The 14,659-nt window shown below is 42.7% G+C and overlaps 1 protein-coding gene across 3 annotated transcripts in view; it reads right to left on the bottom strand.

Annotated features, from left to right (window-relative positions):
- LOC126456771 (general transcription factor IIF subunit 2) overlaps positions 1–12,845 on the bottom strand; it is a 93,845-nt gene extending 81,000 nt beyond the window's left edge. Inside the window, exons 1-2 of one of the 3 annotated variants that reach the window (XM_050092539.1) lie at positions 12,672–12,845; positions 10,368–10,427 (exon numbers count right to left, since the gene is read on the bottom strand). The gene's annotated coding sequence lies outside the window, so the exon portion shown is untranslated. The remainder of the gene's footprint in view (positions 1–10,367; positions 10,428–12,671) is intronic. The other 2 variants (XM_050092540.1, XM_050092538.1) reach the window with 2 other exon arrangements.
- Positions 12,846–14,659: the final 1,814 nt, after the last annotated feature.

Below are 14,659 nucleotides of genomic sequence, written 5' to 3'. Positions count from 1 at the left end.
AGATCTGGAGGGAGATGGTCAGTTGGCTTAGAAGGTCAATGTGATACTGGCTGAGTATCCTGATTTAATTTCACAGAACTGAGAATTATCAGAATGAGGATTCAGAGTTAAAGCTGGTGATGGATAAGATCAACAAGGGTGAGGAGAACTACCCTTACCTATTGAAGAAAGGGGTTTTGTATTGTCAGAAGTGAGCTGAAGCTCTTTCTGTGCTTTCTCGACTTCACTGACCACAGTTTCTTAACAGGACTTACACCTACTTCTATAGCTGACTGATTGAGAGAATGTAATTCTTGATGCACCATGAAAGATTTCATCTTGTAAATTTCCTGTCATTGTTGATATTCTGTCAAAGCATTTAGAACACAGAAAGTCATCACTGTTAACGTCCTGAGATTGAAACAGATTCCTGGAATGAGCACACATCACTTATTCCCAACCTGAAGAAAGTCTGTGGCAAGAACATAAACACAGACACCGCCAGACACCCTGTCATATTCTACACTGCTCTAGAGACACATTAAGGTTGTCTTTAGCACATAAAGGAGTGAACAATATTGCAACAAAAGCTTTTGGCCACATGCCCAGGATATAAAGTGTCTGACAGCCACCAAAGGAAAATTTGAAAACAAACTGATAAAGTCTCTCTTTGACAACTCCTTCTATTCCACAGAAGTATTACCATTATTGCAATGTGCAAAAGGTGGTGGGTAAGAACTACTAATTCAGATCAGTATATCCTTTTTTATTAAAAAAAAAAACCATAGCAGTTTCAGCATGTAACCACATGTACAAATTAATTGATAGTGTGATTGTAAACTGACTCGTTCCACATCATTAAGATTTATTGAGCAAAATTATATGTGGAATGTGAAACTAACCATTGTAGATGGCTGTTCATGAATTATCATAAGCTGATTCCACATACCATTTGCTGTAGCACTCAGCACAACATTGTTGCGGCTGGCCAAATTTCGTATCAAACAAAATAAAAAAACATTAGTTTAGCAAGGAATCCTACTACAAGTTCTATGCATGTTTATGTTTTACTGGGCTCACTTACTTCTGTTAAAAATATAATTTGTTTTTATTTATGTAACAATTCCTCAGTATTACAGGTAATTTCCACTTGATATTTCCATAACTAAATTTTTTCCTTTTGGTATCGTAATTATGTATATCATTGTTCGTTTTCAACTGTAGTTATTTATTTACCATACACGTCATGAGAGAATAAATGTACTGCAAAGCAGTAGTCAGAATGCTCAACTCCTTAAACAGATGTGTACAAGATGATCATGGCCGAGCACCACATATTATTCTTACAGCACGTTTTTGAGCAATGAAGACTTTCTTTCTTAAAGATGAGTTGGTTGGTTAGTTTTTGGGTTTGATGGGGGCTAAACATTGAGGTCATCAGTCCCCAGTTCCAAACAGACATACTTGTAAAAGGCCTATACAGTAAAAGCGTAACCTCTGCACCCAGAGGAAGGGAACACCAAGGGGAACAGTGCTAAAATGAACACCGCAGTACCACAAAATAAAGGACACTTAAAAGGAGCAGAGCAAATAGTTGACTAGAGTAAAACAGACTACAGCGGTTGATGGATCAGGTAAAAGGTCAAACACTCAACGACAAACGAAGAACCTCCAGCTGGAAAGGGTTAATAGAGGTACCAACACAACTTGTTACCGTAAATGACACTATTTTGGTATCCACATCACAATTAAAAGTCGCTGGAGTGGGTGTAGCCTGAGAAATCATGTGAGAGTGCCCACACTAGAGCGAGTGATAAAACCCAGCTGCACGGATAAAACTTAAACTGAGTCAGCTATAGAGGCATCGTCACCACGAATTAAAGGAAGTGCAGCTGGTAAATTAAAGGACTGCCGGAAGGGGGCTAAAAGGGGGCAGTCCATCATAAGATGGACCACTGTCAGCCCTGCATCACAGCAACACAACGAAGAAGATAGCTGTGGGTCAACTGCGTATGTCCAATTCGGAGACGGCAGAGAACAACCGAGTCCCTATGCGTGCCCTTCAAGGATGAGTTCCATACGGCCGTGGACGACTTGACCATGCAGAGTTTATTTGGTGTGTTCAAGACAGACCATTCAGAGCTCCAGACATCGTGGACCTTGCGATGTAGGGCTGACCGGAGGTCTCTTTCCACGAGACCAAGCTCCAAGGGTGGCGAAGAGGTGGCCTGCTTGGCCAACTAATCGACATGTTCATTTCCTGGAAAGCCGATGTGGCCCAGGGTCCACACAAATGTCACTGAACGACCACACTCGGCGAGAGCAAAAACAGCATCCTGAATACCGCGCACAAAAGGGTCCCGAGAAAAACACTGGTCGAGTGCTTGCAATCCACTCAGGGAGTCACTACATATGACAAATGACTCCCCAGGGCAGGAGGAAAGGTGAGCGAGTGCACGATAAAGAGCAACCAGCTCCGCAGTGAAAACACTGCTCCCACAAGGCAGGGAATGCTGCTCAACATAGTCGCCGTGGATGAAAGCAAACCCGGTGCGTCCATCGACCACAGAACCATCAGTGTAGACTACATCTGCATCGTGAAATGAGGCAAGAAGAGCCAGGAATTGTTAACGAAGACTGGCAGGTGGAATGGAGGACTTGGAGTCGCAGGACAAACCCAAGCAAAGCCACAAGCGAGGGAGGGACCAAGGAGGGGTAAAAGAAGAGGGCCGGAAGGATGGAGGAAGGGGAAAGGACTCTAGTGACGAGAGAAGGGAATGAATGCGGATGGCGATCGGGAGACTCGAACCAGGCCGCCGTCGTGGGGAGGGGAGTGCAGAAGATGGAAAAAGGAGTCTGCGGTTTGGGTGGTCGGGCGAGGCATGGACACGGGCAATGTATGATGCAAGCAACTGTTGTCGGCGGAATCGTAGGGGAGGGATTCCAGCTTCTACAAGAAGGCTAGTCAACGGACTAGTGCGGAAGGCACCTGTCGCCAGTCTGACACCACAATGGAGAGTCGGGTCGAGGATCTGCAACGTTGAAGGTGCTGCTGAGTCACACACCAAGCTCCCATAGTCGAGACGGGACTGGACTAAGGCCTTATAGAGCTGTAGGAGGGTTGTATATGCAGCCCGCGAAACGGCGTGGCTGAGGCAGCGAAGGATGTTGAGGTGCCGCCAGCACCATTGTTTAAGCTCGCGAAGATGAGGTGTCCAAGTGAGCTGAGCATCAAACAGCATGCCAAGGAAGCGATGCGTCTCCTCAATACGAAGGAGTTCATTGGCAAGGTGAGCTCTGGGTGGAGGTGGACCGTTCGACGACGACAGAAATGCATCACTCGGGTCTTAGAGGCTGAGAACTGAAAACCATGGTTGGATGCCCAAAAATGTGCCTTACGGATAGCTCCCTGCAGCCGCCGTTCAGCGACACTGATGCTTGGGGAACTGTAATAAAGACAAAAGTCATCGGCATATAGAGAGGAACAGACCGATGAGCCCACCGCAGCCGCAAGACCATTAATTGCCACCAAAAAGAGGGGAACACTGAGAACCGAGCCCTGCGGCACACCATTCCCCTGAATATGAGCAGAGCCACAATATGTGCCAATTCAACCCGAAAGGAGCGATTGGAGAGAAAATTCCATAGAAAAATCAGAAGTGGACCCCATAAGCCCCATTCGTACAACGTAGCAAGGATATGACGGCGCCAGGTAGTATTGTACGCCTTCCGAAGATCAAAGAAAACAGCAACTAGATGTTCTCGCCAAGTAAAAGCTGTACGAATAGCTGACTCTAGCGAGACTAAATTGTCGATCGCTGAGCAGCACTGACGGAAGCCCCCCTGTTGCTGGGCTAGGAGGCCCCAAGCTTCGAGGATCCACATGAGCCACTGACTCACCATCCGTTCCAGGAGTTTGCACAATGTTAGTAAGGCTGATAGGGCGATAGCTATCAACCACCAGCTATCCTGCCAACGAGTTAGGAAAACGCCCTCCGTCAAGATGCGGTTAAACAGGGCGAGTAATTCACCCTCACAGTGCGCCGAGAGATGGCGAAGAAACTGGTTGTGAATTTGGTCTGGACCTGGAGAGGTATTGGGGCAAGCTGTAAGGGCACTTTGGAACTCCCATTCACTAAATGGGGCGTTTAATCATTCCCAACGGTGCGTGCGAAACGACAACTGCGTACGCTCAGCCTGCACTTTAATGGTGCGGAATTCTGCGCTGTAGCCTGCTGTCGCAGAAATACGAGCAAAGTACTCTGCCAGGTGTTCGGCGATGGCGATTGGGTCAGTACAAAGTGTACCCCAAAGAAAAAAGGCAAGGGACAGACGCACTAGGGCGAAAGCCAAAAATGCGCCGAACCCGCGACCACACCTGAGATGGGGAGGTGCGAGAACCTATGGTGGCAACGTATGGTTCCCAGCAGTCCTGTTTGCTCCGCCGGATTAACCGCCGAGCCCGGGCTCGCAGCCGTTTAAAGGCAACCAGATTCTCTAGGGAAGGATGACGCCGGTGTCGTTGCAGGGCTCGCCAGCAGTCCTGGATAGCTTCTGCAATCTCTGGTGTCCACCAAGGGACTGACTTACGCCTTATGGTACTTGAAGAGCAGGGGACAGTTGCCTCGGCAGCATAAACAATGGCCATAGTGACCTCGTACACTGACAAATCAATGTCACCAGGAAGCGGAGCAATGGCCATAGTAGCCGCCCAATCAGCTCCACGAAGAGACCATCGTGGCAGCTGGTCAGGGGGTTGGGATTGAAGAAGAGAAACCAGGATAGGAAAGTGGTCGCTACCACAGAGGTCATCGTGGACCCTCCAACTGAGGTATGGAAGAAGACCTGGGCTACTAAGAGAGAGGTCAATGGCCAAGTATGTGCCATGAGTTAAGCTAAAATATGTGGGAGCACCAGTGTTAAGGAGGCAAATGTCCTGCTGTGCCAAGAGAGCCTCAACATTCCTACCTTGGCCTGAGATCTGGGCCCCACCCCATAAAGGGTGGTGGGCATTAAAGTCTCCCAAAAGGCAGCAAGGTCGGCAAGAGGGACAACCTCATACGGGGGAAGGTAGAGGGAACAGATGGTAAGCTCCATTCCTGCCTGGACTCTAACAGCCACAGCCTCAAGAGCCATGTGAAGTGGCACTGGGGCACTAGGAACAGTGGCAAGAACATAAACACAGACACTGCCAGACACCCTGTCGTATTCTACACGGTTCTTATAGTAACTCCGGCAGCCAAAGAGGGAGGGGGTCTGCCGAACGGGAAACCAGGTTTCCTGTAGGGCCAGACAAGTGGCAGGGAAGTGGCACAAAAGCTGTTTCAACTCAGCAAAGTGGTGGAAAAAACCACGGCAATTCCACTGAAGGATAATAGTATCCGATCGATTGTAAAGACATGAAAGAATCTGGGGGGGGATAAGTTACGCCGTAGAAGCGTTCGCCGCCACCGATTGCAAAGTAGCCTGATCAACTTCCATAGGAGCTGCAGGTCGAGCAGCATCTAGCTCCTGAGGGGACGCCAGATGCTCCACATCACCTTCAGGTGCAGTGGTGAACTCCTTTTCTGTCTCTATGTCCTTCTCCTTTAGCTTTTTCTTCTTTTTGGTAGGGTCCCGTTTGCCCTTCGGTTTATCAGGCTGGGTGGGCTTTTCCAACCCAGGCTCATGGACCGAGGAAGACCTGGAAGCCCTACGGCCTTCAGGTGGTGGCTTCTTCAGCCACTGGCTGACATCTGGAGGGGGAGTAACCGTGGAAGGGAGGGCACCAAGTGATCCCTTCCGCACGAGGGGAGCTGGAGGAGGCGGGCACTTCTCCGGATCAGAAGTGGGGGCTGAAGTCCCCAAAGAAGGAGGGGTTGTTACTCCCAATGTTGATAACAGGGGAGCAACGGAAGAGGGTGTTCCCCCAACTACCTGGGGGGCAGGAATAGACGGCCAGGCTGGAGGGCCCACAAAAAGCGGCTGAGCTTGAGGGATCATCGCCAGGGATGGCGACATCGAGGCTGCTGCAGCAAACGTCGATGAAAGGCGCACAGGGTAAAGTCGGTCGTACTTGCATTTAGCCTCTGTGTAAGTGAGCCTGTCCAAGGTCTTATACTCTATAATCTTCCGTTCTTTTTGATAAACCGCACAGTCTGACGAGCAAAGTGAATGTTTCTGTCCGCAGTTGACACAAACAGGGGGCAGCAAACACGGAACGTTGGGGTGGGAGGCACGTCCACAATCCCGACAGGTAGGGTTGGCATCACATCACGATGACATATGCCCAAACCTCCAGCACTTAAAGCAGTGCATGGGAGGAGGGACGTAAGGCTTAACATCACATCGATATATCATCACCTTGACCTTCTCGGGCAGCGCGTCTTCCTTGAAAGCCAAGATGAAGGCGCTGGTGGCGACCCTACTATCTTTAGGTCCCTTGAAGACGTGTCATACAAAGTGGACACTCCGGCATTTCAGATTTGCAAGGAGCTCGTCGTCAGACTACAACAACAGGTCATGATGAAAAATAAGTCCCTGAACCATATTGAGGCTGTTATGAGGCGTAATGGAGTCTGCAACATCACCGAGCTTGTCACAAGCAAGCAATGCCCCTGACTGTGCTGGGGATGCTGTCTGTATGAGGACTGTTCCAGACCTCATTGTAGACATGCCCTCAACTTCTCCAAACTTGTCCTCTAAATTTTCCACAAAAAACTGAGGCTTTGTGGTCAGAAATGAGTCCCCATCTGTTTGACTGCAAACCAGAAATCGAGGAGAATATGTTGCACCACATAATTTAGACCGCCATTCCTCCCCTGGTGTCGACAGGGAAGGGAATGATTGGGGGGTCATACTGTAAAGCACTGAACCTTCCTTTCTTAGAGACTTGTGCTTGCGCACTATTCGTATTTTGTTTCATGGTGGTCCCACGAGCAGCTACGGGAAGGAATGTCCACCCAGATAGAGCCCCACTTGCCTGGGTAAGCCTAATACAAGTGGGGGGGGGGGGGTGGGGGTGCAGGTTCCCCAGAGGTCGCCCGCTAGCAACTGTTACACTTCAACAGCCATGCGTCTCCTCGGCGTGCAGCACACCTTGAGATTGAGGGGTTTTTCATAGAGGTTTATACCACCCTCACGGCCCAGGCAGTTAAGCCGAGATCCCCGGGCTCTGTACCGTACAACGTTCCACTGTTGTGCCTTACGGTGGTTGTTGAAGCACACTCAGAGCTTACGGTATTGAGGACTGGTGGCGCTTCCCCAGTCCCCAGCTCAGGGACCCCGGGGTCGCCAAGCCCGTACCCTGCAACTAAATGCTGAGCCCCCTGAGGGGTAAAGATGAGTTACCCCAGAATATTGTTTCGTATGACATTATTGAATGAAAATTTGTGAAATACGTTAACTTAATGATTTGTCTTTTCCGAAGATTTGCAATGATTCTAACGCACACCCCCTCCCCCCCCCCCCCCCCACCTCCCATATTCAGTGATAAGAAAGCCCAGTGGACAGACCACCAAAAGCTGATCATATATCAAGCATTAGAGCAGCCGCGAAGAGAGATGGCATTGTGGTTCAGTGGTTACAGTATTGGACTGCCATGCATGCAAGCCATGTTCAAACCTCCTTGTACCAATTATTTTTTTCTTTGTTCGCTGTTCGCTTTATTCAAATTTGTGCCTGCGTCATAGTGTGAAGTCCGTTTGCAACAGCGAGGTGTAAGGTTGGGACCTATAATGACAGTTAATTCTGCACAACAACTCTATCAGCAGCCAAAAACAAGTGGCTTTCGAGTGGGAACTGCAAACATTTGATGACAAGGTGACAAATCAACCGAATCGTCCACTGGAAAAAAATCTGATGCGTCATACACGGCATTAGTGACAGTACATGTATCATACAATTGGAATCTAGTATGAAGCCATCTAATTTGTACGACTGATAAGTGAGGGAGATATGCCTCCTTGCCGAATGCAGGTGTTTGTATGTATTTCAACATGATCACTCCCAAGGAAATGATGAAAAAAATATTAGTCTGTCACATACCCTGCAACAAATGAACAACAGTTTCACAATCACACAGTTTCTCTGTGCTATGTCAATATATGTTTCGGATGTCTTGATTCCTGAATCCCTTTGTTGTAACATAGTTCACACTCGTTTATTTGTGTTTTCATTTCTGTGAGATGTCTACCTGGTATCTTGCCTCTTCTCACTGTTCATCACATTTACTTGTGACAGTAACGTATTCTTACCACATGACTCATATTCTGTAACCAATATACAGTATGACAACGGTCGAGACTACAGAAAGAGAACAAACATTTCAATGACTGGACGGACAGTTCATAATGTTGTGAAAAATGCATATATGTATATGGAACGAGTGAGTTGTGAACACGGCTCGTCCACTTAGCACTCCAACACCATGACCACTTACCCATGACACTGTTGCAGCTTCTGGCTCCCCTTTATTGCACTTTTTGTTCTTGGACCATTCACTGTTTCTATTTTGCTTGTTACAAATAAATATGAGGGGGGGGGGGGGGGGGTTATGAGGGGGAGTTTCCCTTGTAACTGCAAATGTGGCTTAACTAACTTGTTTCAGGTGTTCCAAACTGTGTTTTTTCCAATTTAAACTCTCACCAATATGGACAGCTACGAATTTTGAAGTCTCCACCCTATTTATTATTTCCCCAATCATCACAGGTGTAGTACCCCTAGATGTACAGAACTGAATATATTACGTCTTTTTAAAATTGAGGGTCAGACCATTTGCAGAAAACCAATCAATGATACTTTTAAAAACTTTGTTTGCCATTTCTTCTTTTTGTTACAATACTAGTGTCACCTGCAAAAAGTAAATTCTGCTTGTTTGACACTAGACAAATGATCATTTATTTGTATGAGGAACAATTGTGCACCTAAGATTGAGCCTTGGAGAACCCAATACATGATTTGTCCTCAGAGAGAATTATGTCCCTGGACTATATTGGTTGAATTAGTACATACAACTTTCTGCATTCTTTTGTTAGACATGACATTATCCATTGGTCGGCTATATTATCAGTCCCATAAACTTCAATTTATCTATGAGAATAGTGTGACTCACATAGTCAAACACCTTAGGTAGGTTGCAGAAAATATCACCAAGCACTATTTTACTATCTAATGCTTGTAAAACTGGCAAGTGGGTGTACAAATGGCATTCTCAGTAAATTAACTCTTCTGAAACCTAGACTGCGATTTGCTGATGATGTTTTTGTTGATGTTGTTAAGGTATGACACTACTCTAGAAAACATCATCTCAAAAATTTTGCAATATTTTGTTAGTGAAACATGTCAGTAGTTGCTGACATTTCTCTTATCTTTCTTAAAGAGGGGTTTAACAATAACATGTTTCAGTCTGTTTGGAAAAAGGCATACATATTTCAGATAAGACCAACCTTATTATATGGGACCAAATCTTTAGTACTCTGCTGTAGAGACAATCAAAACCAGCTTTTACTTTTGAGAAAGTGTATAATTTCCTTAATTTCAGTAGGAGAAGTTGGTGATACATTCATATGACTGAATTTTATGAGACTTACTTTTTCAACATACTGCTGTGACAAAAACGTTACATTGAAACAAGTTCTTTAGAGATAAAATGTTGCTGTGATACTAGTGCACAATATATTAGTACAACTGAAACATTAGCACATACTCTTCGTGATGTTTGTGAACAAGTGGGAGTTACAGACAAGACTGCCGCTGAACCTCTGGAGAATTTGTTCATACTGATGTATGTGGGAATATGACACTCTCATCATTACATGAAGCCAGCTATTTTGTTGTTTCTAAGCATGCTTCTTCTTCATACAGATCTGTACATTAAGGAGAGGTCCTCAGTGGTGGGATTGGCTTTTTGAAACCAAATACATGGTGATGTAGGTTAAGATCTCAGTATCACACCCAAGCAGCCACTCACTCTGGTGGGCCCTCGTTTGCGCGTAATTGATGAAAAAAATTTCATAATTTTGTGTGATGCTCAATAATGTTACAATAGTCGAATTGCATAGTCTGGTTGTGTGGTAAAATAGATAGATAATAGTTTCACATGCAAGAGGTTGTGGGTTTGAATTTCAGTAGGTGCAGTAAACTTTATATTTTTAAATCTTTATCAAAATGACTTCGCTCATAATTTTTATTCAGTTAACTGGCTTAAATGTTATTTTTTATTTCTGTTCTTTTGTCACATTATTTTAATCACCACATGAACTTTTTTCATTTGTTTCATTATTTGTTTATAACATTCCTTTTTCTGTCAGAATTTTTGTGAATATGAATTTAATTATATTTATCTATTACAACTTTTATTTTAAAATTTCCATCCATCAGTTAAGAAACAAAAGACCAAATCTACTTACATTGACTGTGCAGTGGTGTGAAAAACGGGGTTAACGGCAACGTCCGATTCCACCCATCTGCTTTAGGACAAATGGAAAAGCTGATATCATGAACAAAATGACAAAGGAATGGAAATAAAAAATTACATTTAAATCAGTTACGGTAACTGAACAAAAATAATGATCCAAATCATTTCAATGAAGACTTAAATGTAAAAAATTACTGCCCCTGCCGAAATTCGAATCCAAAACTCATGCATGTAAAGCTATTATCCTATCCTTTACGCCTTGCACCCCAACTATTTGGTGCAACTTTTTTAATGCTATAGAGTGACACATAGAAATTCTGAATTCTTTCTTGTCAATTACTCGCAAATGAGGGCCCACCGCATTGAATGGCTGTAGTATGTGATACACATATACACGGTTTCAAGAAGTCGAACCCACTGCTGGGGACCTCCCCTTGTTAGAATTTCAACAGTTTGTGGTGAGGCAGATGGGGCATAGGCCTTAAGTTATTAGAATCGAGAATAGGGTAGAAATTCTTAACAACCAACTTAATGATTATTTCAAGCAGACCACTATTATCCATGAAACCAGTTCACCACAAACAACCGTAGAGGGGTAAATTTGAAAGTGAAATTAAGTCTATAGTGGTAAATGCTCCCACAATGTTTCTTGGCTCTGGCCAACCAGAGACACTTGGGCAGTTGTGTCAACACAGCAGACTATACATTAAATCACTGTCCTTGTAAGCCTAATTCTAAAAGATACCTTAGGAGAAATAGCTTGGGAAAGAAACATCATTTAATCATACGTGGTGGTTTTGAGCCAAACACTTCATGCATATGCCAAAACAGTTTGAATCCAAATATCAAAGTAAAGCAAAGAAGCTGGTAATGGTTGCTTACAGCAATAAATACAGGTTTTACAATCCTACAAGAAAGAAAATTGGCATTTTATGAGGCAGGAACTTCAATGAAAATGCCACATGATATCCTACAGACCACTGGAACAAAAACATGAGGCCTATGTGTGAACGCAACTTCTCAAAAAGTAAAAAGGAGGTGAACTCCAACAACCTGTTACAGAGGTTAACTAGTGCAAAATCAAGATCCCTGTGCTTTTGAGTAGCTTAGGCCTACTCAACTACTAATGAATCTTAAAAATTGATATGAAATTTGCCCTACAGTTCACTTCCAAAGTTATGTGGCTTCAGCAGCAGTTATATGTGCCACAATCTTTACAGAAGGTGATGGTATCCACAGACTGAGAAAAGGTATGAAGCAATTAGATGAAATACCCTCTTTGGCCCTAAATATATAACTTGGATTTCGTAGATCTAACTCGACATCACAAGGATGTTGATTGTGAGTGAGTTTCAAAAATTAAGTGGAAACCAGATGGTAGCATTAAGAGGTATAAAGCTAGATTATGTGCAAAAAAAATATTTCCAGAGAAACTGGGACTAACTTACTGAGAAACTTTCAGCCGTTATTAGGTATGAATCAATTTGTGTGATTCTTTTTGCTTTGGCTACAGTGTATAATACAAACATGAAGCAATTTTATGTGAAAAATGACTTTCTCAATTGGGATCTGCAAGAAGATGATATCATGAAACTGTCGGAACGTTTAAACTGTGATAATGTACATTTGGTCTGCAAACTAAATAAAAGCCTTTAAAGAGTGGTGGTGTCACCTTGACGTTGAAATAAAAAATTTGTTCAGTTTCTAAACTTTCTTAAAATTTCAAACAGCTTCATTTGGATAATTGTGTATTTTGTGCTCAATCTGATGGCAAATAAGTGCTGATGGCCTAGTTCAGAATAAATCACTCACAGGTATTACTAAATAATTTAAGAAGTCTGAATTCTGTCTGAAATTGTGGCTCATGATCTTGCTACTTTCTATGAATGGGAATCAGGCTATCAGTCTCCAATCGATTAATTTATTAATGATCCAAGATCTAACAGTCTCCCCCATTCAACAACACAGACCACTATTTACGAAAATGTTAATATGTAATAGTTAAACAGCACTAGAAGCGTCACAGAGAAGTAGCTTAATCTCTTCCCCATTAGGTCTTACGATCAACAACTTAATTTTTATATCATTCTACATCTCTGACGTCTTATTCTGTGTTCGTCCTAATGAATACAATTTTACAAACTGGAATACGCAACTTTAATTTCATATTTCCAGCAAACTTGAGCTTTGCTTTATCGTTAATTAAACTAGCAATTCTGTCTGTTTACGACAGCTATTAACACAATGAATGCTGTTAATTTAATGACAGAATGTTTCACACTGACTGAAGTGTTACCTCGATCTGGTGGAAGAAAGAAACCAGTTGAGTATAATTTTACTTTGTAACTTTTCCGCGTCTCTATGTCAACATACACAATACACAACCTGTATCCTCATCATTATCCACATTCCACAAACTTGCAACTTAAACAACAAACCCGTGTAGTGTGGGAATTCCAAAGATACGGAAGTCGGAACGCTACTATCATAGATATCCAACGACAGCGTAAGCGACGCGCCTGGGAAGTTGCCATGTATATGATGCACACTAAACAGAGTTAGGCCAAGTCGTTCTGATATATCAATATCAGTTTATCAGACCTTCACTATATCAAACCAGCATTACACCATCAATAGTACTGACAAAACTCGTTAGTTGACAATGTGGTTTTACGAATTTAAGATGCGGAATAGCAATAAGAAAGTGTGTCCTGCAGTTATATTAGCTATACCTTACAAGGAACAGAAAACAGCGAAATAGAGGATATGGGTCTGTGAATGTTTGCAAAAAGGAGCGACTGGTCACATGTTAATTTACTGACAAAGTAGATTCACAGACATGAAAGATTTCATAATTTATTTCCCGATGTGTCCTGCACGGTATGACAAGTTATTAATACTGATAGGAGACAAAACAGAGAAGCGAAAGATGTTAATGAGAGGCAACTGCACTCGACGAGAGATGAATTTTTAGATTTCTGGCGACAGGCAAGTCATTCGAATGCTCGAACTTTAGTTCTGTAACACCAGCAAGCAAATTAGAAAAATTCAATGGAAACCTGTGAAGCAGTTATACCTGCCTGGCAATGATATGTCTTCAGTCAAGTAACGTAAAACATTGTTTTCTTTTTGTAATAAACTGATGAAACTGACATGCATTTCACAGATATGTTACTAGTCATTGTAGATATACGTCACATTGTTCAAAGTGGAAGCGTTTTTCCAAACTGCTACGTAATTCGCCATCCTATACTATATTTTCTAATTAATAAAGTAAACAGTGTCAGTGAATCATCTACTGACCATACTAAAGTGGTATATAGGCTGCAATGACTACTCTTGCACAGGCCCATCAAAATTATTTTGTGTCAAAAGATTACTTAAAAAATTTAGTCTGACATGTGATACGCACAAAAGTGAATTAAAAACATAAACACATGTCATGCGGTTGGTTCATGAAGCTCTATCAGCATCTGATGGAGAATATTGTCAAACTGTCACGTGTTCAGTATGTACTGATAATACTGAGAATATTTTGAAAGCCATTAATACTGCTCGTTAATATTTCTAGTATTGGCAATATGTCAGTAAACAATTCCACACGGTCAATATATTTACGGTCTTACAATATTATTGAACATGTGAGGCCACCTTGGAACTATTCATTTTGAGGTAGTTATTCTTAATGAACAACAATAGTTCAAATGAACGACACAGTTCTTTTTTAAAGTTCAGGTTCAAACTTTTTTAATGTTAAAGTAAACAAGAGTGCATAGGAAAACCCTTAAACTACAAAATCAGAAAGCAATAATTTATTGATTACAAAAACTTAATGACCTTTAAGAAAAAAACTCATTGTGCTTATTTCTACTAACTTTTTCTTGTACATGTTATCATTTTATTAGGATGGGATGAGGGCTTCCAATTTTAACCAATGTAGTGGAAACCACTAAAGATTAAATTATTCTTATTGTCACCAACAACATTTATCTGATTCCTAGTTCTTTCTCCTATATGATAGAGTCTGTATCGAGGAAAAATTCATTCTTACTTAATACAATAGTTCACACAAAGAAATACTTAGATACAGGGTGTACAAGATGTAAAGAAACAATAAAAACTGTGAGACCTAACGTCAGTTGTCTTACAAAAAGAGGAGTGTACTCGGGGTCAAGGGAGGGGCATATCGAAACTGGAGGCTGAAATGAACTAAATGAATGAATGGAATGGTTTCTGTCTGCTGATATCACACAGTTCAGAACTGGAGCCAGAAGAGAATTAACT

The sequence above is a fragment of the Schistocerca serialis genome, chromosome 2 (assembly GCF_023864345.2).
Source record: "Schistocerca serialis cubense isolate TAMUIC-IGC-003099 chromosome 2, iqSchSeri2.2, whole genome shotgun sequence".
Taxonomy (NCBI): Eukaryota; Metazoa; Arthropoda; class Insecta; order Orthoptera; family Acrididae; genus Schistocerca; species Schistocerca serialis.
The sequence above is the reverse complement of the archived record's forward strand: the minus strand, read 5'-3'. Positions and strand labels throughout refer to the sequence as shown.